The 23609-nt window shown below is 33.2% G+C and overlaps 1 protein-coding gene across 13 annotated transcripts in view; it reads left to right on the forward strand.

Annotated features, from left to right (window-relative positions):
• Positions 1-23609, forward strand: part of MEF2C (myocyte enhancer factor 2C) — a 160903-nt gene that overhangs the window by 31476 nt on the left and 105818 nt on the right. For 2 of the 13 annotated variants that reach the window (XM_057493577.1, XM_057493579.1), the window contains exon 3: positions 14120-14209. The exons of the other annotated variants lie outside the window; for them this stretch is intronic. The gene's annotated coding sequence lies outside the window, so the exon portion shown is untranslated. The remainder of the gene's footprint in view (positions 1-14119; positions 14210-23609) is intronic. 13 annotated transcript variants of the gene reach the window in all.

Genomic DNA, 23609 nt, shown 5'->3' on the forward strand with positions numbered 1-23609 from the left:
TGAAAAAAAAAATCTAAGTAAGATGTGGATGAAAATGAAAATATTTCTGGTCTTAGAGTCTGTTTACCACTTTTTTGTTCAGCTTTTATATACACTTAATTTCTCAAAGAAATTCATATTTTGGATGACAGGTAATGTAGACAAGGCCTTCCCAGTTTAGATAGCCTGTGGAGTTGCAACCCCTTAAAATTATTTTCAGGCTCTTGAATAATGCCCCTCTAGAGTGCACCTTGCATTTCAGCTTTCTTTTCTAGCCCCATTTTAATGCCTGGCTAAAGAGTGCTCAGCACAAGGAATACTTGCCGAGTGGACTTCCCTATGGTAAAACAGCATGGACAGCTCCCAGCACTGCAATCAAGGATGCCTCTAAAAGCTTTAATTTAAAAATAATAATAATAATAATAAGTCTGCATGAAGATGATGGAGCCCTCTAAGGCACATGGGCTTAGAGAATTATTCCCATCTGCAACCCCCTCCCTCTGCTTAGTAGCCCTTTCCAGGGTTATGATTACTGGAAAATGGCTGTTAATCACCAGATTTTTTTTTTTTGACTGCAGCTGCGTCAGTCAGACTACTAATCTATTAAACAACTTCATCTCCAGTTTAAAATTTTCATTGTACACTGTATAGAATAAATTTTCATTGTAATCAGAACATCCAAGAGAACTTCCTGGTATGATTTATAGAAGCACGTTTGTTTTTATGTATGGACCTCTCTAATGCTATTGAGCCAACTGTTTAAACAATACTGTGTATGATCAGCACATAATAAATAATTGTAGTAAAATAAAATATTGTAGCACTATTGAGTGCAAGCAGCGTTTACAATGGTCATGTTTGCAGTATGTTTGAATTGTGGCATCTCTGCCACTTGGCAGTATAATATCCACATAATTCAAAACTTAGCCCAGATATTTAAAATTTGACTTGAACCTGAAAGATTTTTAGAAGTCTAAAGAATTCTTGTACCAGATTGTGGTAGAGTGGTTTGGCCTCTTTTTCTACCCTAATGCTTATTACATTTGCCATAATTTGAAGAAATAATCCAAAACCTATGTCAATATTTAGTGCTAAGAGAGGACAAAACAGCTCTAATTTACAAAGGACCCTTTTAAAACACATTCTTACATGAAAATTGACAGACTACAAGAGGTGGTTGGACGAAGTTCATCATGTTGGAAAGAATGTTTCAATTAAAGTTGAGCACTTTCTCTTCCAGGTCTTTTTTTCTCCATTTTTTATTTGCTGTGCCAAGGTACCCATGTGCATTTTTCCACTGTCATCTGGCTCATTCCCAGCAGATGCACACAATCTGTTCTGCTGTCACTAACAGGGTTCGGTTTATGAAAAGAATGTGTCAGAACATGCCACTATAGTCACTTTTACAGGTTTTTTTTAAGAGTAACTGAGAATATATGCATTGCCCTAGTTTTATTGTACTCAGCCTTTAAGTGATTTCTAAGAAACTTTTATAATAGTCATAGACCAGAAGCTTTTTTCCAAACATATTTTTGACCAAATACTTTTTGTTAAAAATAAAGTTGTTTTTAAAGTTCACAAACATTTTTAATGAACAAAATGTATTCTATTTAAATTTAGAAGTAGATTTTTTTATAGGAATGTTTAAAATAAACCCAAGATTTTTACAAAAAAATCAAATATCCAATTACAAAGTTTGCTTCATCATCATTAAATACATATCTCATACTAAAAACAAATCTACTTACCTACTCAAATCAAGGCTTTACTTTAAAAATATTGTGATATACTATTAGGGATATGTCCTAAATACCAGTTATTTGACTTGATAGATAATATTGGTTTCCTTCAGACTTTGGCATTGTTAAATTATACCAAAAACAGTTTAAACCATCAAATACATCCTTATCCTGTATAGAGACACTTGAAAAATTACTTTTTCAAAATAATATGACATATTTCTTTTGTAAATGTTCACATTGTAAAAGCATAATGGCCAAATATTTTTTAATTTAAATTGTATTTATTAAAAGGTGTCTGTATTCCCAGCAACTACTGTAAATAAAAATTCAGGTTTTGCTGTCTTCATAGAAAACAATTTCTCTGGTTTTATATAAATTTTAAAATTTTGAGTAATGGAAATGTGCATTCATTCCTGAAAAAATAAGCTTCGTAAGTTAACAGAATATGAAGTTTTAAATATGTGTAATAAGTGCATACTGTGTGTGTGTGTGTGTATACACACACATGCAGATAGATAATGGACATATTTACTTTCATACACAGATCATGGTATTTATCTCCCAAAATTGAAGATTTCTAAATGCATTTAAATGCTACTTTTAGATATTTTAAACTATTTTTGATATGAAGAGCAACTCAAAGTTCAGGAAAATTAAGTGTTATCAAAGTTATAATTCACATGAGATAAAAATGAAGATTCAGAAAATAATGAATGGTCACTCATACATATTAAGCATTAATTTTATATATATACATGTAGGAAAACTAGTTATTAGATTTCTGCATAAAGACGGCTTATAAAATACATTTTAAGACATAATTTGTCAGAAAATGTTCTGATTATGAAACTGATATATTCTCGTATAGACAACTCAAGCAATTATTTTAAGAGACCTTTCTGAAAGCACTTTACACATCTTAGCAAGAAATTCTAGTTGGAACTCATTGCTCTGTTGTCACATCATATAGTTCACTTTTTTCTGTCCACATTTTAATTTATCAGTGACTTTACATGTCAGATAACTTAATTTTTTAACTAGTCTGTAGATAATTGAATTATTTAGTTTTTTAGTTTTGGTAATCCTGAATATTTGCTCTTGGGATAGAAAGGCTACCCTACACCAAGGATCACAGGCGTTGAACTAAAAAGAATGGTTGGTCAAATCCCATGGGATGTTGGAGCCTCTTACTCTTCCCTTGAAAGCCATCAGCAGCAGGGAGCAGAGATTGCCATCATACCTTACAAGATTATAGACTTAGCCTTGCTAACTAATTACTGCCATTCTCAGGGGAGGAGTCACAGGGACTGGAGAATGACCAGAATCTTCTTTACCATAATTTGAATATACATAAGATCATTTCAAGACTTACCTCCATGGGCATGCTTGACTATGCATATCCTGGATGATAAAATCATCTATTTATTATTGAAAGCATAAACACTACCCTAAATGTCACTGGGAATAGAAAAGCTTACTCCTCTTAATGACATTCACAGAACTTAAAGAATATTTGCAACCATGGTGTGCCTTGTGAAACACTTTTAAATACGAGATCTTCCAAAAAGTAGGCTCTTTTATTTAATAATGTCTTATAAAAAATAATCAGATTTTTTTTTCCTAATTTTATTTTTAAACCTTAAGGGAAGAGTAATTTTGAAATTCAAGATTTCCCTGCTTATCAAGGATGTGAACCATGGGGCCGATTTATCTCCAAAATACTGCCTTTGAATTTTGCCAGTTGCCTCAATTTCTGACATGGGTAACACCCTCCTTTGTGGTTAGAAGGTGATTCTTTCTTTGCATCTACTTAGTCATAGGTCTTTTTCGAGCAAAGACAGATTATTTTTGTGAAGCTGTCCCAAAAATATGTATTATTCATAGACTAAGAAACCCATCAAAGAGTCTCAATGCATGGGTAATGATAGGTTGGACTGCAGTGACCAGAAGGCTCTTCACTCAGCTTTCTTTAGGGAATTTAAAGACAGTTGTATCCTTTCTCCATCTGCATCAACATATGTTGACCATTTGGTTTTCAGTTCTTGCTGGCTTGGTGGTTGGAAGTAAGACTGATCTTCTATAAATATAATTGATACTTTTGACTGTGACTTAGGAATTCCACTTTTAATTTATCCAGCATCAGTACTCAAGATATCTTTAACAATGCTAATAACCATTGTAGTATGTGTAAAAAGGTTGTATTATTAATTAACAAGTATTACTAATTATAACTGTTTTTAATAATAGTCACAGATAACATTTTTTGAGAGCTTTATATCTGGGCACTGTTCTAAGGGCTTGAGACTTTATATGCATTAACTCATTTATTCCTCAAAACCAAATGAGATAGGTACTGTTCCTGTCCCCATTTTACAGATGAGGAAACTGAAGCGAAAATGTTAAGCAACTTGCCTAAAGTTATCCATTTTGTTAATGGCAGCTCTAGAACCTCAATGAGACAGTCGGTCTCCAGAGTCCACCCTCTTACCCACTAAGTCAAAATCTCACATACATTATCTCAGCTATTAGAAAAGAAAAAGGAAATGACTCAACTACAGAAACTTAATTTTGCATGGCATCTTGGGGAGAAGTATTTAGTGACCCCAGAATGACATGTATATTACTGTGTTTGTGTGATATGTTAGTAGGACTTTATGGAGAAGTGAATTAATTCTTGGGGTATGCTATAGTTCCACATTGCTAACCTGGAGGGAAAAAAATACATATTATCAATTATTTGATAGATCTTCTTTTCACAAGTGATGTCTTATTACTATTCGTGAAAATATGTTTTCCAGTTACAATATTAGCTTTAATTGAAATAAGAACAGGGAGTTTTATGTCGTCACTTGTCTAATAACCTCCAGTTTGCTTCTTATTTTTTGAAATGTTCTAATTTTTAACCTTTACTTGTAGGAATCAGTAATTTGTGTAATATTAATTTAAGAATGTGAACTGTATGATAGAATTTATAAATGGATATTAAGCAGATTTCAGGAGTTATCCAGTTAATTTAATTAATGCAGATAGATATTTTGGAGAATTTGAATTTGGGCAACGATTTTTCTCTTTGTAGTTAAGAAAGAAAACAACAAAACTTAAAACCAGTGATAGGTGTGAAATTAATACCGAGAAGTTGGAACAACTTGCATTATTTTTGAAAACTAGGAAATGTCCTATCAAGTTCCTTCACCAAATATATGACTTTTAATTTTTAACTGAAGATTTCTGTGTTTAGTAAATGGCCTTTTGAAAAAGGAAAAGGCTCACTTTTAGAAATTTTTATGAGAAATAATATGAACTTTCTTTCCTCTGAGAAACAGTTTTCTTATTTTTTCACAAAGGCATTACCGTGCTCTTTGTGACTCAGGGACTCAGATATTTCTGAATTACAAAATGCATATACTTTGGACTTCAGAATTCATAGCTGCCATATCTTTAAAGTCATGGATTCCTTGCCAAATTTCTGCAGTGAATTTTAGTAACTGCGTTCTGTTCCGCTTTATTTCACTGTTGAAGAGAATCAAGTGCTTATTTGGATTACAGGGCAAACATCAAGCTCATCTGTTTTCTCTGTGTTTAAAAATGCTTTTTTTAGAAATGTGACTTGAAGATTTGGAAATTAGAGTGTAGTTTGAAATTAATTGCTACAGTGATCAATGGCCTCCATGTCACTTGGCGGTACCCATGGTAGGGGGACTCGTGTGTACTTTGTATGGCATTCCGTGCCACTGGTAATGTTACTGCTCATTCTTCTCTTTCTCATGGAACCCCTGAGGTTAGTTATGTCCACTTCCTAATGTGACTTTGACTACAATTGTTTGAATTCCCTCTTTGGAAATTTCTAACTGTAAACATTCCCATAAGACTCCATAAAACACCAAATTTATATTTTGTATCCATTTCAGTTCTAAATATACAGGAAACAAGTATTCACTCTAAAGACCTGGATTTCCAAAGACATGGCTGTTGGCTAATAATATAAAAGATAATTACATAAAGTTATTAGTAATATTTCCAGAAGAGGATTGTGAAACAGCTAATACTGCATTTTGAAAGCCCTTTTGAAAATTTCGACCACCCAAGGACTAAAATCAACTAACAATTTCTCACAAACAGAATTCATTCAAAAACTGTGAACTGTAACTCATCTTAGGTATTATGTTAAGTGATAGGACCATAAGTATAAAGCATTGAGTGTCCATGCAGGTAGTTCAGAGCAGTGTTTCTCAATTCTGGTCATAACACGAGCTTTTTAAAAATACCAATGCCCAGGTCCAACCTCCAGATTTGAGTTAAAGTGACCTGGCATTTGGGCATTGCTGTTTCAGAATGCTGCCTGGGTAATTTTAATATGAAGCCTCAGTGAGAACACTATGTAGAAGATAAATGTGAATCTTGAACTTGGTCATACAACTCTGCTTTCTGAAAGTTAACAAAACAAGCAAGCATATAACTTGAAAACTTGGACTCAGGCTCTGCCCATGAAATGCCTGCCGCTGTGTGCCCAGCACTTCCGCTGGACACCATATCCAAATGTACTCCTCTGTCAGTTTATTCACCACGTGTTTGATGGGAAGTGGCTTGCGTAGGTATCAGGTATACAAAAGTGAAAGATGAGGTCTGCCTCTAAGAAATTCCATCTGCTGAGGGGAATGAACATGCCCGAGGCAGTTATGAATGTCATGTGACGAATGTTGTACTACAGGGATGCTGAAGGTAAAGTGGGCGCTTAAGGGTTGGAATGTTCAACTTTTTCAGAAGATGACTGGTCAGGTCAGTCTTCAGTAGAAGCAAGGATACCTAAGGTGAGTCTTAAATGAATCAAATCCTGACAGTATTGTGAAAAGGGAATTTGGGGGAATTTTTTCCCCTTCTGAAAGAATAACAGACTACTCTGAGTTTTCTTATATGGCCTGCCAGATTCTCAAGTTCCCATCCCCATTTGGAGAAGCTGACCAGGACTTGTGCAGGACTTTAGGTTCTTTTGAAACTGGGAGCAGCTAATGAAGCTGTGAGTATGGTACCAGAAGTAGGGAGAGCCTTGCTAATCTACCCTTTCCATTCTGCAGTGTAACAGAAGACCTCAGTCAGGGGTGGCCCACGAGGTAACTTGGAGGACTTGCTCGTCCTCCACTCCCACCCATACCCTGTATCGCAGACACAGCTAAGTGGAAGATGGCCTGACCCAGGTCCTCCCCTGCAATTAACTGTTTTGACAAGGGGTGTGGAATGAGGGAAAAGAGCACCAGCAGTGAGATACCACTGCAGGAACACTTGATGTAATGGAGACTCAACTTTTATCTCTTATAAAGAGTAATTTTTTAAAAATTCAAGCAGTATTTCTCTTTTTTTGCTTTCTTATTCTAAAAAAAGCAAAAACAAATAAATAAAAGTACTCTAGAGATGTCATACCCTTAGGAGAAAATCTTGTGGAATTTAAAAATACTCTATTAAATGTACTCTAGTAGAGGGGAATAAATCTGTAAGATAAAGCAGAGCATGGCCTTAAAAGACATGTAGAATCTAAAAACCTTCACTTGTTCCTTCTATGCTGCCAGACAAACATACAACACACACACACATACACACACACACACACACTCACACACACACACCAGCTTTTCTGTGCTTATCAGAAGACAGAAAAGGCAAGACATGGTGAGAAAATAAATATACCAGTTCCATGAGTTACATAGAAAAATGTTGCATTCGGGAAGATCAGCCACATCCAGTTTTATGCAAGGGGGTGGGGAGGAGCTTAGATGGTGGTCTTGGTTATTCCAAGTCTGTAAACTTTTTATTCCAGCTTCTAGACCATGTTACCTCCACAAACCAGATTCTACATGAAATGAGCCCAGTTTCATATTGGGAGGGAGGAGGGGTAACAGGCTGCACAGGTTGATAGTATCACTTCCCACTGACTCGAGTAGAGACTTAGTTATGAGAGACTGAGAACTTTGATCTGAGGGGTTGACATTTTTGGAAGTCATAAATGTACTGAATTTGATCTCAAATAGATAGTATGTTAACATCACATGTGCAATTAGAAAATTATCACCTTGAGTAAATTAAGTATACAGCATTGAATGCAATTAGTGTATTATTAGAGATTTACAAGTCAGTAAATATCATAAGGTGAGATTTATTTTTTGTAAATACAACTGGAAACCCTCCAAAGAGTTGGTATTATCTAGATGAAAATGAATAATTTTTAAGCCCATGAAAGCCCCCAGGGCTGGTTTTTCAGGAAAGGGGTGTATTTATAGAGCTTTGTATGATTGCAATGTACACACCTATTGAGAGTCACTGAGGTTATCCAGATGAGTTTTTCTCTCACATAATGCAATAGCTGAGAAGCTCTTTTATGGCATTTAGCTCATAAATGGATAGACTACAAGATTTCAAGAACATAAGTATATCCAAATAAGAAATTGCTACAACGTACCTGTATTGGGGTGTTCTATTTCTAAAGGAGTTTAATACAGTGGATTTTAGACATGGCTTCACATTTCAACTCTTGGAGAGCTTTTAAAAAACAACAGTGCTGAAGAACCAGCTCCAACAGTTCTGATTTCATTGGTCTAGATGGATCTATGTATTAGTATTTCTTTAAAGTATCCCAGGGGACTCATATGTGCAGTCAGGGTTAAGAACTGTTAATATTCAAAATCTTCAGAATTTTTATTGATCTTTGAACACTAAAGTGAAGTAAATAAGGAATATTAATATTACTTTCCTCTTAACTATAAAATTGAGAATAAAATTGATTTCTTACGTTAAAATGGGAAACTTATCACTTCCATAGAATCTTCCTTTTTCCAGCTTAGGAGACCAGCTGCATCATTCCAGTTTCTAAATTATTGGCATTTCTAAAGATGAAGTAACAGGGGAAGTGATGAACTTTATAAATAGACTGCCTAAAATATTTGGCATGAAGGGTCAAGATGTAGGCGAAGCTGGAAAAAGATTTCAATTTGTGTATTAGCCAGAGGCCACCAGTTGTTTAATTCCCTACATTTTCTTAAGAAAGGGAGGAGTAAGAATCGCTTTGGGAACATAATTTTTTTCTTCCTCCAACGTGTAGTCAGTAAAACCCAGAGGGGAAAAAAAATGTACCTTGCAAGCCAAAATTAGGTCATGCCAACCACAGCAAATTGGAAGCTCGCCTTACAATGCAGTCTTGCAGGATCGCTGTGGATCATCTTAATGTCATGCTCGTGGTAGGGCCGACACTTTGAGATCAGGGCCGCGGGCTCCACAGGCCAGCTCTGCTGATGGAATCCAACTGCCCCAGTCCGGCTGCAGTTGGCACACAGACAAGACCTAAGGTTGTATCTGAAAGGTTTGCTCTGGAATACGGCATTTTTTAAGGTGAAAAAAATTTACAGTTTCTAAAAAAAAAAAGCAAAGCAACAAAACAGTTCATTTTATGATCCTAAAGGGGGAAAATGTTAAAGGAAACGGAATGGACCAATCTAGCATTAATAGCCAACAGGCACAACTTCCTGGCAGTTAGGAGGAGGTTGCCAAAAAACTACCTTACCACTAAAAAAAGAAAGAAACCTGCAAAGTAATAATTTCATTCATTTATTAAACTGCTCACATAAGAAGTGAGGGGATTGTTCTTTTTGATCCTTGAGGGATGTGGAAGAAAAGTAGAAGGTTCTTCATTCATTTCCTTGGCAGTTATCATTATTAGAATGTCGAGCTACTGTAAAATGCAATGTATTTCCATTATTTAAAAGAAACTGCTGGTTTTTTTTCCTACCTGCTGAACATAATGTTTCACTGGTGTTTCTATTCATTATTTGAATGTTGAACTGGCCGTAAAAACGTAACTTATTTCCATTACGTAAAGGAAATTTATACTCTTTCCTACTAGCAGAAAGTATTTAATAAAATGATAAGGCCTGTAAAAAGCTTTTCATGGAACGCACTAGAAAACTTTCTCAAATTGTGTGTTTAGTGTTAATGTCTGTGTTGCATCCAGTGTATTTATGTTTATAAAGGAAAAAAGTGTATCTTTTATTGAACACTACAGGATTTATTTGCCTTCACACACACACACACACACACACCTCAAAATTTTCAATTTGTTTCTAAATGAGCAAATACATTTCCAGCTGAGGACTTCTCAGCCATTAGTTTTATATCTGTGTCATGTCTGCAAAAAGTTGTTTTCCAATAAGTACAATTAATTGCATCAGTCTAGTTTTTAAACTATTGGCATCTCTTAGGGTGAGGTAGCAGTGGAAAGATAATATTCTATCTGCTATGAACCAAACTGTGATAATACGCAGGAGGGTGAAAAAATAAATGCTTGCTTTCTACTACAGAATGCTGCATTCTTCAGTTACTTAATATACTAATGATGTTTTCCTTGATTTTTCTTGCATGCTGGTTCTACATTCTCTGATAACACAGGGAATCAAAGGCCCAGTTTGTACTGCATAAGGGTTCTAGAACTACTTCACAGAGTTAAAAAACACTTAAACTGGATCTTAAATGAAGAGCTTGAATGTGTCATGTCTTGTCATCACATCCCTTGCCTTGTGAATATAGTCAACATACCACTCTTTATGTAATAATACAGGCACATCCCCAACTTATAAAAAATTTGTGTCCCAAAGTCTGTTTTAAAATTGGAAAACCCAGGATTTTGTCTCATGGAAACCATTTTTTAAATGGTTCTTAGCTTCTTACATAAGGCCACAAAAAAACATTGTACAGTTACATTTTTAAAATAATAGGAAGTCATACAGATGTAATACAAATTGTTAAAATTTTCCTTAACCGGTAATGTCTAACCCAAGCACTCTTTGATGAGGCAGGTGGAAATTTTTGTGGAAATAGTGAGAACAATTTCTAAGTTTCCAAATGTAGTCTACCACACACATACCTCAGATTCATATGCAGTGTTCCTTCAAAGTGCAGATTTCCCACCTCCGCTTTCCTGGGGAGACCCTTCAACATTGTATTTAGATGATTAGAATGTTCATTGGAGTTTGAGGATTACTTCTTAAGGATTGCTAGTATTCTTAGTTTATACTTTCTTTTAAAAAATGCTTTTTCTGTTCTTAACGCAGATACATAATAAGCATCTCTCTAAATCTTTATTGATGATGGTTAGCTAACATGGAGATCCTATGAGAAAGAATTTCCCTGAGGAATAACTGAACAAGAACTAAAGAAGAGAAACAGAAGGGGATTAACAAGGACGAGTGCATGGATGAGAGTGCCTGAGAAGGATTTGGCTAAACTAGCCTTAGGACCCAGGCAGTTGGCTTCTAGACTCCTTACCTTATCAGCTACACTACACTGTCTTCTGTGGTCAGTAATAAACCTCCTGGGCTTCCTCCTCCAGAAATGTCCCAGGCTGATTGAGCATTGAGACACATTGCCCATGTGTCCCAAATCTAGACTCTGCCTTGCACATGGTTAATAGATATTCGTTAAATGAAAGAGCAAATGAATTCTTCCACCCCTTTCCTTCTGAATTATAATTTCTATGGAGTCTTATGCATTTCAGCATCCCCTAATATGAACAGGAAAGGACTTCAAACATAGTGTAGGTGGATATTACTCCTACACATGAATTGGCTTGAATTGAGGGGAAAAAAATTTGTGGGACTTGAATGAGAAACTCTTCTAGACCTTGGTCATGAGGTGATTTGTGCATATGGGGAGCAGAGACGTATGCATTGAATTTACTTGAATTAGACATTGACAAGATGGATTTCATTATCAGGGAATGCCTAAATTAGTTGAGACTGAGTTACTAGGAGGAGAGTACATTGCAGAATTGTATTATAAGTCAAAAAACAATATTCTATTAATGTAACTTAAATAATTTTTGTTGGTGGTGCATTATTAACTTCATTGTTTTTAAAATCCTCCTCTGAGATTTTTCTCTGCACCATATATAGACCATAATTTGTGCATACATTAAACTACTCTACAGGAAATGTGAAGGAAGGGAATGAAAATTCATGTAAAAGGAAGTGCATTATTTTATTCCCTGCTTTTTAAATTACTGTACTTATCAACTCAGGTAGGTATTTTCTTCTTCTCTATTAGAAAAAAAAAATCTGTGAAGAGTTAAGGAAAAAATATCCAAAGTTATTAGAAAGAATTGTACCATCTTATTACTCTGTGCCGTACTGTTCTTAAAACTTCAGTGTTGCTTTTCTGAAATTATTTGTTTTGGAGATAAAAGTATTTTTGGATTAAGAACATAAGCTTGAATATGGTATACATGTTTTTAAATGCTTCTCAAAGTATTTATACAGCATTTATTAAGACTCAAAGTCCCAGAATTTAATACTGTCAATTAAAAACCGAAATATAAGTCTGAGAAAGAATTCCAAAGCTCCTTCATGAATTTGTGTCTGTTCTTTAGATTTCTTCAGCAGGGATAGCTGAGACCTTTCCAGGGTGCTTTCCACCCTTTCTTTTCTACCTATCTGCACATGGAGCACCCTGGAGAGTAAACCACACCTAAACTGTTTTAGAATGGGTCAGTCCATTCATATAAATTCTAAAATTAGAATGTGTTCTCAGAAACACTAAAGTAAAACCGTAAAGAATTTACTGAAGACAATTACAATTCATTGCAGTCCTCTCCTTATCAGAATAGAATGTCAATTTTTGGGTCCTTAGTAGCCATGATTCTCAAGGATTCAATGAAATCATGTATGTACAATACCATTGTAATATGGAGATACTGTACAAATTTAAGTTATTCTTCACCCACATTAGGCTGTAAACTTGAGCTTGGGGACTGCATCATATTTGAATATCTTTGTTTTCTCTTTCATCTAAATGAGACTTTTACACTTAATAGATGCCCATAAATGTTTGTTGAATTAAATTGAAGCAAGTGAATGAAGGGTAATAATTGTTCCTAATTCAAATGAGAGACCTAGGAAAAACAATTAAGTACTTCCACCATGAGGCCTTTCCTCTTAGAGTTATCTTTTCCACATCTGACTTTTGGAGGACTTGATGTGTACTTATTTTGTAGTATTTATTCATTTCTGTCTTGTACTAAAGTTAACATTTAAGGCATCTTTCCCAATTTGGTTAAATTAAAGTTCTTTGATAGGGCAGAGATTAAGTACTCTGCACTTAATACTCTGTAATGCTGACCATAAACAATGTTGATCATAAACAAAGATCCTTCCTTTGGGTATGCATTCAGTTCTGTCTGAAATCCCATTGCTCACTACTCTATGCGCCTGTGGTAATGATATCTATTTATTGTATATTAGTACACATTTTACAGCAGGGGAAACTGAAGTTTCAAAGCTACATAAATGAAAACTTTGGTCTGATTAGAAAACATGCTTCTTACATAGCTACAGAAAGATGCTGTCAATGGCCTTTGTTTCATTTTGTGTGCAGGAAATAGAAGAATAATGATTCTCCATTTTTCTTAAATTATTACATTTCTCTCTCAAATTTTGCCCAATGTAAACTTTATGAATTTTTGTGGTTCTTGTTTATCTTGTGAGTGAAAGTCATGAGATAATGCGAGATAATGCTGTTGTAACTGATAAAACAATGTTGAAAGACATTTAATTTATGATTCATTAAAAGACATAGTGTATCTTAATGGCCTTCTTTGGAGTTTAATTTTTATATAATTCATTCATGTAAGTTGGGTTTGTTTCATTTATTTTTAAACATGTGACTAGGTTGATCTCTTATTTCTATTAATATGTGAAGAATCAAATACACTGGAAAATGTTTCTATCTTTTATAAATCCATTATGTAGACATCTAACAAAAGCTAACTCAAGCCTTTTATCTATTTCACTGCTAGTTAGTATCAGTATTTGGTGAGAATAAGAAAAAAAAATGATAGTCAAATCATGAAGTTTTACTCTTCACTAGAATCTTCATGTTTCTTTTAATAGTATTATCTAAAATGATACCCATTTTTATTTTGCATGGATTTCATTTATTCAGGCAGGTTCTAATTACTTGTATCCATTTAAGTCTAGTGACTTACTACTGTTTTCAATTTTTTGAACATCTAGGCATTACATATTTAGCAGAACAATTCTCAGTGGTCCTAATAGAAGATATTTGGCTACAACATGTACATAGCTGTTTGATAACAGACTCTTGTTCAAGAGTGTACAAAATCCAGCCTAGAAAATCTCATCATCATTCAGTACCCACCTGAGTTAGATCTGCATTTTAGCACTACATTCTTAATAGGAGCATACATAGCATTTTAATTATCACTTGGAATGTATGGTAACTATGATTAAAATCTTTGTTAAAATTTTTTTTCTTGTCATATAGTATACTTATTTCAAATGATGGTTAATACAGCCAGAAGTCAGTGTTTAAATAAACTGAACATTGCCTTGAATGTTCTTTTTCAGGAACTGACTTTAGAATGTGATCCTGACTACCTCTCTCGTTATATTTCATGTATTTCATCTCAGCTTTCATCTCTACCACGGGTACTTTTAGTATGTATTTTTTCCTTGTGTTTATTAATAGAAATAGGACTAGCTTCACTTACTTATATAGAAGAGATATAAAACACATGGTAAAAGAGTATGATTTTTTAATGTAAATTTTGATTGTTGCCAACAAATATTAAACATACACTTCAATATACAGCTCTAAACTTGTTTTAATCATATTATCATATCTAAGAAGATACTAATAACCTTTTGTTTGCAACTGTAATACTAAAGAATATATAGAATTCTGCATAAATTACCTCTATAAAAAATCACTTAGTTATTTCAATTTCCATTTGTTATCATGGTGATGTTGCAACCTAAAATACAAATACAGTTTGATAGTTTGCTTATAGTCCATCTATCTAAAGTACTTATGGATTGATTATATTATTTGCATTATAAAGCATCTAGTAATAATCATCCCAGGTCATTTTAGTACAATTAGAATGCTTTAATCTTTTTTGAAATGCTGAAAATAGGTTTTATGATTTCAAGTACCTCAGATAAGTATAGTATATACACAAAACTATAAATGCATAAGCTGTTACTTTAATTTTAAAATATAGGATAGAAAAGTATATATTACTAAATGTTGAATTTTTACAACTTAAGTTAGCTAGCTGGTCAACTAGAATGTGAAATTATTAATGTTGGTGATTGACAGAATGTTAACATGTAGAAGCTCAAAGTTAGTAGAAAAATTAACCAAATCTTAGCAGATAGATGTTCACACTGAGTGAATTCACTTAATCTATATCCAGTACTTGTTAAGAAAGTTGGTTGATATCAAAATAAATGAATGTTCACTGGAAGACAAAGCAGTCTTGGCATAATTGTAATAATGAAACAAAGTGAAGTTCTTGATTAAAAATTGTATTCTTCATTTTAAGGTACATAATAGGTAAGTTATGATATGTAAGTTATAGATACATATATACACACACATATATACATATATGTATGTATGTCAAAGGAGTCATCAAAGTCAGAGTGAGCACGTGAAGCCTGGAAGGAAGTTTAACTCACTTCTCCATGTTGAGATAAAGGGTGTTCTGGACATCATGGTGCCCCTGAAGAGCACTGGTCTTATAAGGTTTGCTTCAACTCCATATTCCTCCATTCTCTCATTTGGCAGTTACTACCACTCATGTGTTCTTAAAGGAATCAAAGTAGCTATCATTATTCATTAAAATGTTGGATCATTTTTAACATTATGTAAAGGGCAGACACTGCAGTCAGATATCATCATAGCTTCCAAGCCCAGAACCACCACTTACTACTTAAAAAGAGAAGTCCTCTTTGCCTAAATTTCCTCCTTTGTATAATGGATATAATAATGCTACAATAAGGTTATTATGAGGATTATGAGTTAATATATGTAAATAGAACAGTGCATGGCACAAAACAAGGATTAGCAATTCATTATCCTTTTTTAACTTTTATAATCAAGAAATTTTACATTGAAAGGTTATTGTTTTTGCCTTTTGGGAGGAAAGTCCAGGAAATAAATTTTATGATTACCTACATTATCCTACAAACTAAAGTGATTAAAGACAATTTACTATTTGATTTTACCTTTCGATATTTAAAAAAAAAATCTTGTAGTGGAATTTAATGGTTGCATTCATATTATTAAATTAAAATAGAACTAGGGAATACCAGATTTGCCAATTTCTGAAAGTTTTTTCCAAACTTTTATTGTAGATTTTTTAAATTAAGCCATAGGTAATATTTTGCACTTACAAAATATCACACTCATTCTTGGTGTATTTTATCATATCGCTATGACCCTTTTTTTTTTTTTTAACAAGCCTCACAATCTCTCTCAAGTGAGTAAGATAGATTCCCAATTTAATTCAATAGAATTAGATATGTGAATCTTTAGGATTAGGCAGTTGGAGCATGTGAATTTATGAATGCTTTTTATTTTAAAGTAACTGACTCAAAAACAAATAATAAAAGTCCTTTAAAGTGCTTAACACAGTCATATTCTTTCAAGAAATATTTTACGATATTGAAGAATTTTTGTATCAGAAAACAAAATACTTCCACATGGCCCACCTAGGACTCTAAATAGCCAGTCCATTGACACTCAGAATCTTTTAACCCGCTCTTTCACAGAGAATATTAGTAAACAGAATTTTTATCCCCATATATATCAATTTTAGATCAAAATCTGAACTTTATTTTTTCTCATCAGTGTGCTCTAGTGTAGATAGAGATGAATTCATGACATTTATTTTTAATGTGCTTCCCCAAGTTACAGATCACTAGTTAACAGCATGGAGTGAGAAGTTTTACTAACCTAAATCTTCAAAATATATCTGAGTTTATCTATCTTATTGTGACTAAAATAATTACAACAAGAATTAAGTAATATATGTCAAGCATGTAGTATACTGCCTATTATTATTACTATGTAGAAAGATGTAATTGTGTGAAAATGTACATTTTATCTTAAGGAGGTGGTTTTTGTGCACATGAGGTTATCCAATATTCTACAAAGTAGAGATATACATAACTAGAAGGTTGTATTCACTCAACCAAACTGGAAATAAGTTTGTTATTTTCTACTAAAATGTTTTTGTCCACTGTAGCTTTGGACTTTCAAATACAGATCATTATTAGGTTTTTTAATCATGCAGATTCTTTTCACCTCCTCCTGCTGCTTGCCTTTGGGGAAGTTTTTTAAAATAGCAAATTATTTGACATCACCTTTGTAAAATTTTAATAATAAGTTTATAAATCTCAGCTACAATATTATATATGAATTTTAGTTATATTACCCTGTGCACAATTACTATTTATAATTGTAAGTTTGCAGAATGAAATTATTATTGCACAATGTGTATCGCCAATTTTTACCCATGTACTTTATAAATGCAATACATTTGTATCTCATTTTTATAATTTAGGTAATAGTTGTTTGTACTGAATTTCAAATTTGAGAAACTCCTTTGTAATGCATTTGTGATCCAAGTCATTGCTGCATTGTGATCTGAGTCATTGGGTAAATACAAATGGGATAAACAAAATAGAAATAGAGACCTTATGTGAAAGCTATCGATTGGTGTCTGATCTAGTCTCCTAACTAATTATGTGTCTAATCAGCCTGTTAAAATTCTATCCGGCATTCCTGGAATTATCCTTTCTATTTTTTTTAACGTCATTGCTTTATAGATGAGTTTCTAAATGGAAAAAGAAAAGTGGTAATAGAGGAAGTTGGCATAGAGAATTGTCACTGTCCTCAGCTCTTTCTATCTTTTTCTAAATATAGCTTTTAAATATTGTTCAGGTCAGCTGATGTAAGCAGTGGAGTGCCTCTCCATGTGTTCTTCCTTTCCCAATCATGTCAATAATGCTTTGATGAATTAAGATATATAAGTAAAAAATACAAAGAAATCAGTGCCAAGTTCTAATATCAAGTTGAGAATTAGCAATTCCCCAGATATTTTTAATACACTGTTAATCTCAAGACCAGGACCAAATTGGTACTCCAGAACTAAGATGGTAAATTCTTAATAGAGATATCTTTTACAAGCAAGTCTTATTATAATATACTAGAATATCGTTTATTCTTTGAGGGTATGATTTATTCTATTTAAATATAAGCCCTGTAATGGAGATGTGTTAATCTATTTTTACTCTAAGTACATAAATATGTCTGCTACATTCTAGTCAGTAGATGTATTCAGAAGCCAATATGCCTACACTCTCACATGTCTTCTGTAAATGATGAATAATATTGATAAATGAAAATTACAAATCTGCAACAGAGCTTAACTATTAAATGCTAAATCATTCTGTTACTAACTCTGTGTTCCAATGACATTTTCTAGATTTAAAAAATGCCATTCCTAACATTTAAAAAATATCTTGTGCTTTTGCAGCAGTGTAAGCAAATGTGCATTTGAAAGAAAATTCACAATGCAGCCACAAATAATTCCCTCTAAAACTCAGTGCCATTTTCAATAATGGTTCAATATTCAAAATATAATATTTAAAACCTCTTTCATGGCAGACTTTACATTCCACATGTTCGGTACAATTAAAATAGAGAGTGGGGGAATGGAACTCGTCCATCAATATTTTGGAAAAACATATTGACTCACCTCAATTTGTCAGTGTGCATTAAGAGGTAGGTCATTATACAGTAAAAAAGAAGGCGGCGACTCTAACTCACATGATTGACATATACATGACATGGCCATTAATACAACTTGGCAGTGACCTTGGCAGTATTACAGGTAATCTCCTTGCAGGGATAAACTATTTGAATATTTCTACCACGTTAAGTACAAAGAGAGTTCTCCTTAGAACTTTACCACTTAATTTTCTTTTATCCTAGTAAAAATATTTTTAAATGATTCCTTAATGATTTTCTTTTTCCCTTTGCTCTCTCAAATCACAGCCCCAAGGCATTGTTGCTATCATTTTTCTGTCATTATGAGGGGCTGCTACATATTTAGTAGCACTTTCCTAAAGGGTTGAGTTTTATTTCATTTTTATCGTAAGTGTAGTCAATTTTATCATACCACTCATAACCAAAGTTCTAAAAAGCAGAAAGTAAATGTAGAGAAGATACAGGTTGAAAACTCAATATTCGAGAAAAGTCTTTATTGTATATATTATAAAAAGTCTCAGCACTATTTATTACTATTACCATTTAGGATTTATTTAGATTATGTAAAATAAAATGCATTTCATCACAATGCCTTGGATTTTTAATAGAAGATTCAAGTGCATCATCGCTTACTTCCTAGTTCAGATGAGTTTGTCACACAGAAAGGGAACTGTGGTGCATAGAAGCCCCAGGTAAATGAATGGAAAAGATCATGACAAATAGTAAAGTTGTAATCTTATTAAAACATTCAACTGCCACTGTCATCTCCTATTTAGTAATAACCTGTACTGAAATACCTATAATAACAAAGTTCCACATAATGAACTTTGGGTTTAATAAGAAGCCTCTAAGCAGGTCATAATTTCTTACAGCTGCATCTACGTCATATTTCAGTACAGGAAATGGGCAATGACTATGAAGCAACAATGTTTTTTTTCCCCATAATGCGAATCCATTTTTTAAAACTATTCGTTCCTGAATTGTTTCTGGGGTCTTTTGGCAATTTGAACCAGCTGTCAGTCACAGCATTTATAGGAGCTATCGACACTGGAGGATATCATTTTCGCTTCAGTGTTGATTATTTGTAATGTTTGTTCTAGTTTAAACTTTTACAAGCAGTCCAGTTTAGTTAATTTCTGGAATTAAAGCAAATACACTCATCATTAACATTTTTGAATATCACATGTATGTAGAGTATTGGAAAGCTGCTTCCAATTAATGGGTCATTTTAAGTGCACAAAGTGGATTATTTTCATATACAGAGCCCTTAAGAATCATTTGATAAGAAGGACATAGAAATTGATTAAGTAAGGCATATTCAGAAATTATAGCATACTGCATTTGTCATCCATTCACCTATAAATTTAACCTTTAGCAGTGCCTATTTCCAATTCATTGTCAACTTGATCTATATAATCAGAATTCCTTATTATGTTTACATTACTAAGGCATATACCAAATGGAGAACTAGAGGTATCTTATCCATAACTATAATTATAAGTAAATGACTGCTGGTAGCCTATAACCCTATTTTAAGTCTTAACAAGGAGAAAATAGTTGTTCTTGAAATAACTGTAAATAGAAGTGTGTAAAGAATATAATTTAAGTCAGAGGAAAAGTTACTTAGTATTTTTGGTGTGTTATATTTAAGCCACAAATAACGATATATTTTAAGCCAGTTTTCAAAGGATGGAGTGGAAAAGCCAAGCAGAAACAAAATGAAACACCCTTCTGTAATCTAGTGAGAATCAAACTTGGAGGTTTTTTTTCAGATAAAACTCAGATCATGAATGCATTCAATTTGATATATTTCACTGGCAGCTGATTTAGGACTTTAACATATAAAATTTAAAAACTAGATAATTAAAATATTTCCTTAGAATTTTGTAAGGCCTCCTAGCACATGTGACAGTAAAGCAGCGGAATAAGAGCTTGGAATCTGGAATCAGACACCTTTGTCTCAAAACCTAGTTTTGCTGCTTATATTGCAGTATAAGGTTGGGAAAGTCCTGTGTTTTTTTTCTGTGCCTCTATTTTTTCTGAATGGGAATATAATTGAACATGATCATGATAGTACAAACTTATCCAGGTATAAGTTCCAGTTAAAATAAGAGAAATAATATTTCTGGGATGTGTTACCACTGTCACTAGGATAATTAAAAATTATCTCAGAGAAATGAAATATCAGACACAAATTAAGAATCTGTTGCCAAAATTTCAATTTTATTCTTCAAATCTTTTTTTTCCATGTTTCTAATCTGAAATAGAATTTCCTAACATTATAATTTTCTGGATTAAAGAAAGTCAGATATTAGTTTCAATAGATAACAGGTCATAAATCTTTCATTAGGGATAGAAGAACCACATATTATTTAGTTAATATCTCTCACTTTGTAATGGAGAAACTCTTAGAAAAAATTGAATGAGATATAAAATGGAATTTCAGAAATATTAAGAATTATATAAATGTGACTGTGACATGGTCTACCTAGTAATTGGTCTGTCTCATTTTTACACAATGTTTCAACAGAATTCTAAAGATAGACTTTATTTTCTTAAAACTTAACTCCAACAATTTGTTGGTTCACTACTCATTTTTCAAGTAAAATTTAAATAACACACTATATTTTGAGTGATGGAGCATGTCTATGTTTGGGTGTTTAAACTTAGAATACAAAAGTTTTGGGAAAAGGCAAATGGCTAATAGAGCAAACAGACACAGATAGAAATGCTTTTCATGCCGTGATTTTTAAAAAATCTAAATAAAACATAAAAACTATGAAGAGACACGTTACAACACCCTGTGTCTGAAAGAAATGATAAGAAAAAGATAAGGTGAACAAGGCATTACCACCTCATATACTGGGATCTTCCAGATCAATCAGTCTGTTGTATCTCCCAGCCGGTTGTCAGTGATGTGCCTCTCGGACATTTCACTGCAGGATGGTGCCCGTCGTTAATTTCAAGGCAAGCCTTCTGGAACAGGAAAGTTGCTTTTCATCAAAAACCATCAAGTTCCTAATTTGAGTATCACCTTTTAAAATTATTATTGTTTACGTTCTCTTAAATATGTGAAAAATTTACCTAGGAGGCTGGCCTATTGGCATACATTTAGCTACACATCAGAGCTATGTTCTTCTTTATCTCACTGTTTTCTCCTACTGGGAATTTGTTAAACATATTATTGAAAACTAAAATTGTGACAGAAATCAAGACAAGAAATCAAGTCCCAATCTTTATTACTGTGATTTTGATGGCTGATGCTATATTCATAAATTCTCAGGAAAAGATTATTCTCACTGTGTATATTTTATTTTTTTCCATATGGTTGATGTCTGTAATAGCACTCCATTTCTAATGTTACCTTTTATTGTACAATAGGGAGTCACTGATCACTTGCTGTCATCCTAGTATAATAGAAAAAACTAAATGTTAGAGTCATAGGTTACTCACCAATACAGTCAGGGAATATGAAAGTAAATTTGGCTTTCTTGATTTATTAGAATTTTTTTCTCTTTCAATAAAGCTAAAATGATATTATTCATAATTAGTTTAGTTCTTTATCAAACCTGGTGATTGGCCTAGGATTCACAATATTTTAGGGCCTAATCACAGTCAGAAATTAAGGATCTATAGAATTCAGTGATAGAAAAAGATGAATTTTAATGGAGCACATTTCAGGGCACTTGGAAATATTTAAAAGGCACTCTTAGAAAATTTGGTATGTAGGATGGAGGATTACACAAGTGGTCAAATACCACTGTATCCTGTATCATAAACATTACAAAGGCAGGAGAGTATCTGGTTGGCTAAAGAATTGTATGAAGAGTGGAAAGAAAGTATTTTGAGAAAAAAATAAATTAAAAGTACTATGGAAGTGTAAGTTCTAAGTAATAGTGAAGGCTACATGTTTGATAAGGAGACTCCAAATTAAGATACTGTATTTACAGATTTATTCAGTTTAACCAGAAATCAAGAACAGCAAAGGATAAAATAAAGTGTAGTCCATTTTTCATGTGGAAAGGAAAGTAAATATAGATAATACCAGAAATATTGTAAGTTCCACAAAGGCATGAATTCTTGTCTGTTTTATTCCTTAATAGATCCCTTAGAATAGTGCCTAGAACATAATACTAGTTACTCAACAACAACAAAATATTGTTGAATGAAGGAATGAATGAAATGCTTGTTTTATTTTTTAACCCTTATTAAGCAGTGAAATGAACTCCTGCTTGTGGCCACATACATGAAATGTAATGTGTGTGTGACCTAGGGACTCAAGCAATACTAAGGAACAAAGCAAATGTCCTGAGCAGGTCCATCTAAAAGCTAAGATAGTTTTAGTCGCAGAAACTCTTGTAACATAATCCCATTACAGGGCAACAAGCTACTATTCTTAAGAATTTTTGAGGAAGACTAGAAGGTAACTCTCAGTGACAACATTTTTAAAAGAAAGGATGACACAGGGAACTACAGTTAGTAACTCTCTGATTTTCAGACTTAAAAATATACAAGGAAAAATCACAATGATTTGTTATATATGTTATACATCCAATTACACCCTTGTTGTTAGTATGAACCAACACAGCATCTTAAAAAACTGGTCCTATGAAAATACTTTAACCTCTGTATAGGTCAAGGGACAGGTATAATCTCAACTTTCCAGGGCTTTTGCTTTTGTTCTATGTGATATCTTTACATATCAATTGGGGAAAATATCCTCCAAACCACACAGATTTGAATGGTAACTGAAGGAATAGTGAAATAAATAATTTATTCATTAAGTTTATTAATGACAATACTAACGAGTATTGTTTGAAGAGAGTGTAAATTCTGGCCCTTGAAAGATAGGATAGGAACTCAGCACGACCTTGGTAAACTGCAGAGGTGGTCAGAAATCGTGAAGCCAAGGAGAAGCCAACTGTTTAAATTCAAAATGTGGAAGAGTTGCCTAGAAATCTAGGAAGGAAAAAAATGCAAAATCGGAATAAATGAAAAAGTAAACATTCACTTAAAAATTCATGCAGTCGGTGGATAATTAGAAATATATATATTTGATGAGAGTATATACAAGAACGTTTTTTGAGTACTGTGTATATTTTTGGACTCCAGAGCTAAAAGCAGATATGACCTGGAGAACCACAAAAATGGGGGAAAAAATAGAAAGTAAAGCAAGGAAAAGCTAACAAGAATAGGTAGGTATAATTCACTACACAAGCTTCTAGCATATGAAATGAGAACATGATCACCAAATGCTGTTCTCTGTACAGAGGCTAG

Source organism: Manis pentadactyla, chromosome 2 (genome assembly GCF_030020395.1).
Source record: "Manis pentadactyla isolate mManPen7 chromosome 2, mManPen7.hap1, whole genome shotgun sequence".
In the NCBI taxonomy this organism is placed as follows: Eukaryota; Metazoa; Chordata; class Mammalia; order Pholidota; family Manidae; genus Manis; species Manis pentadactyla.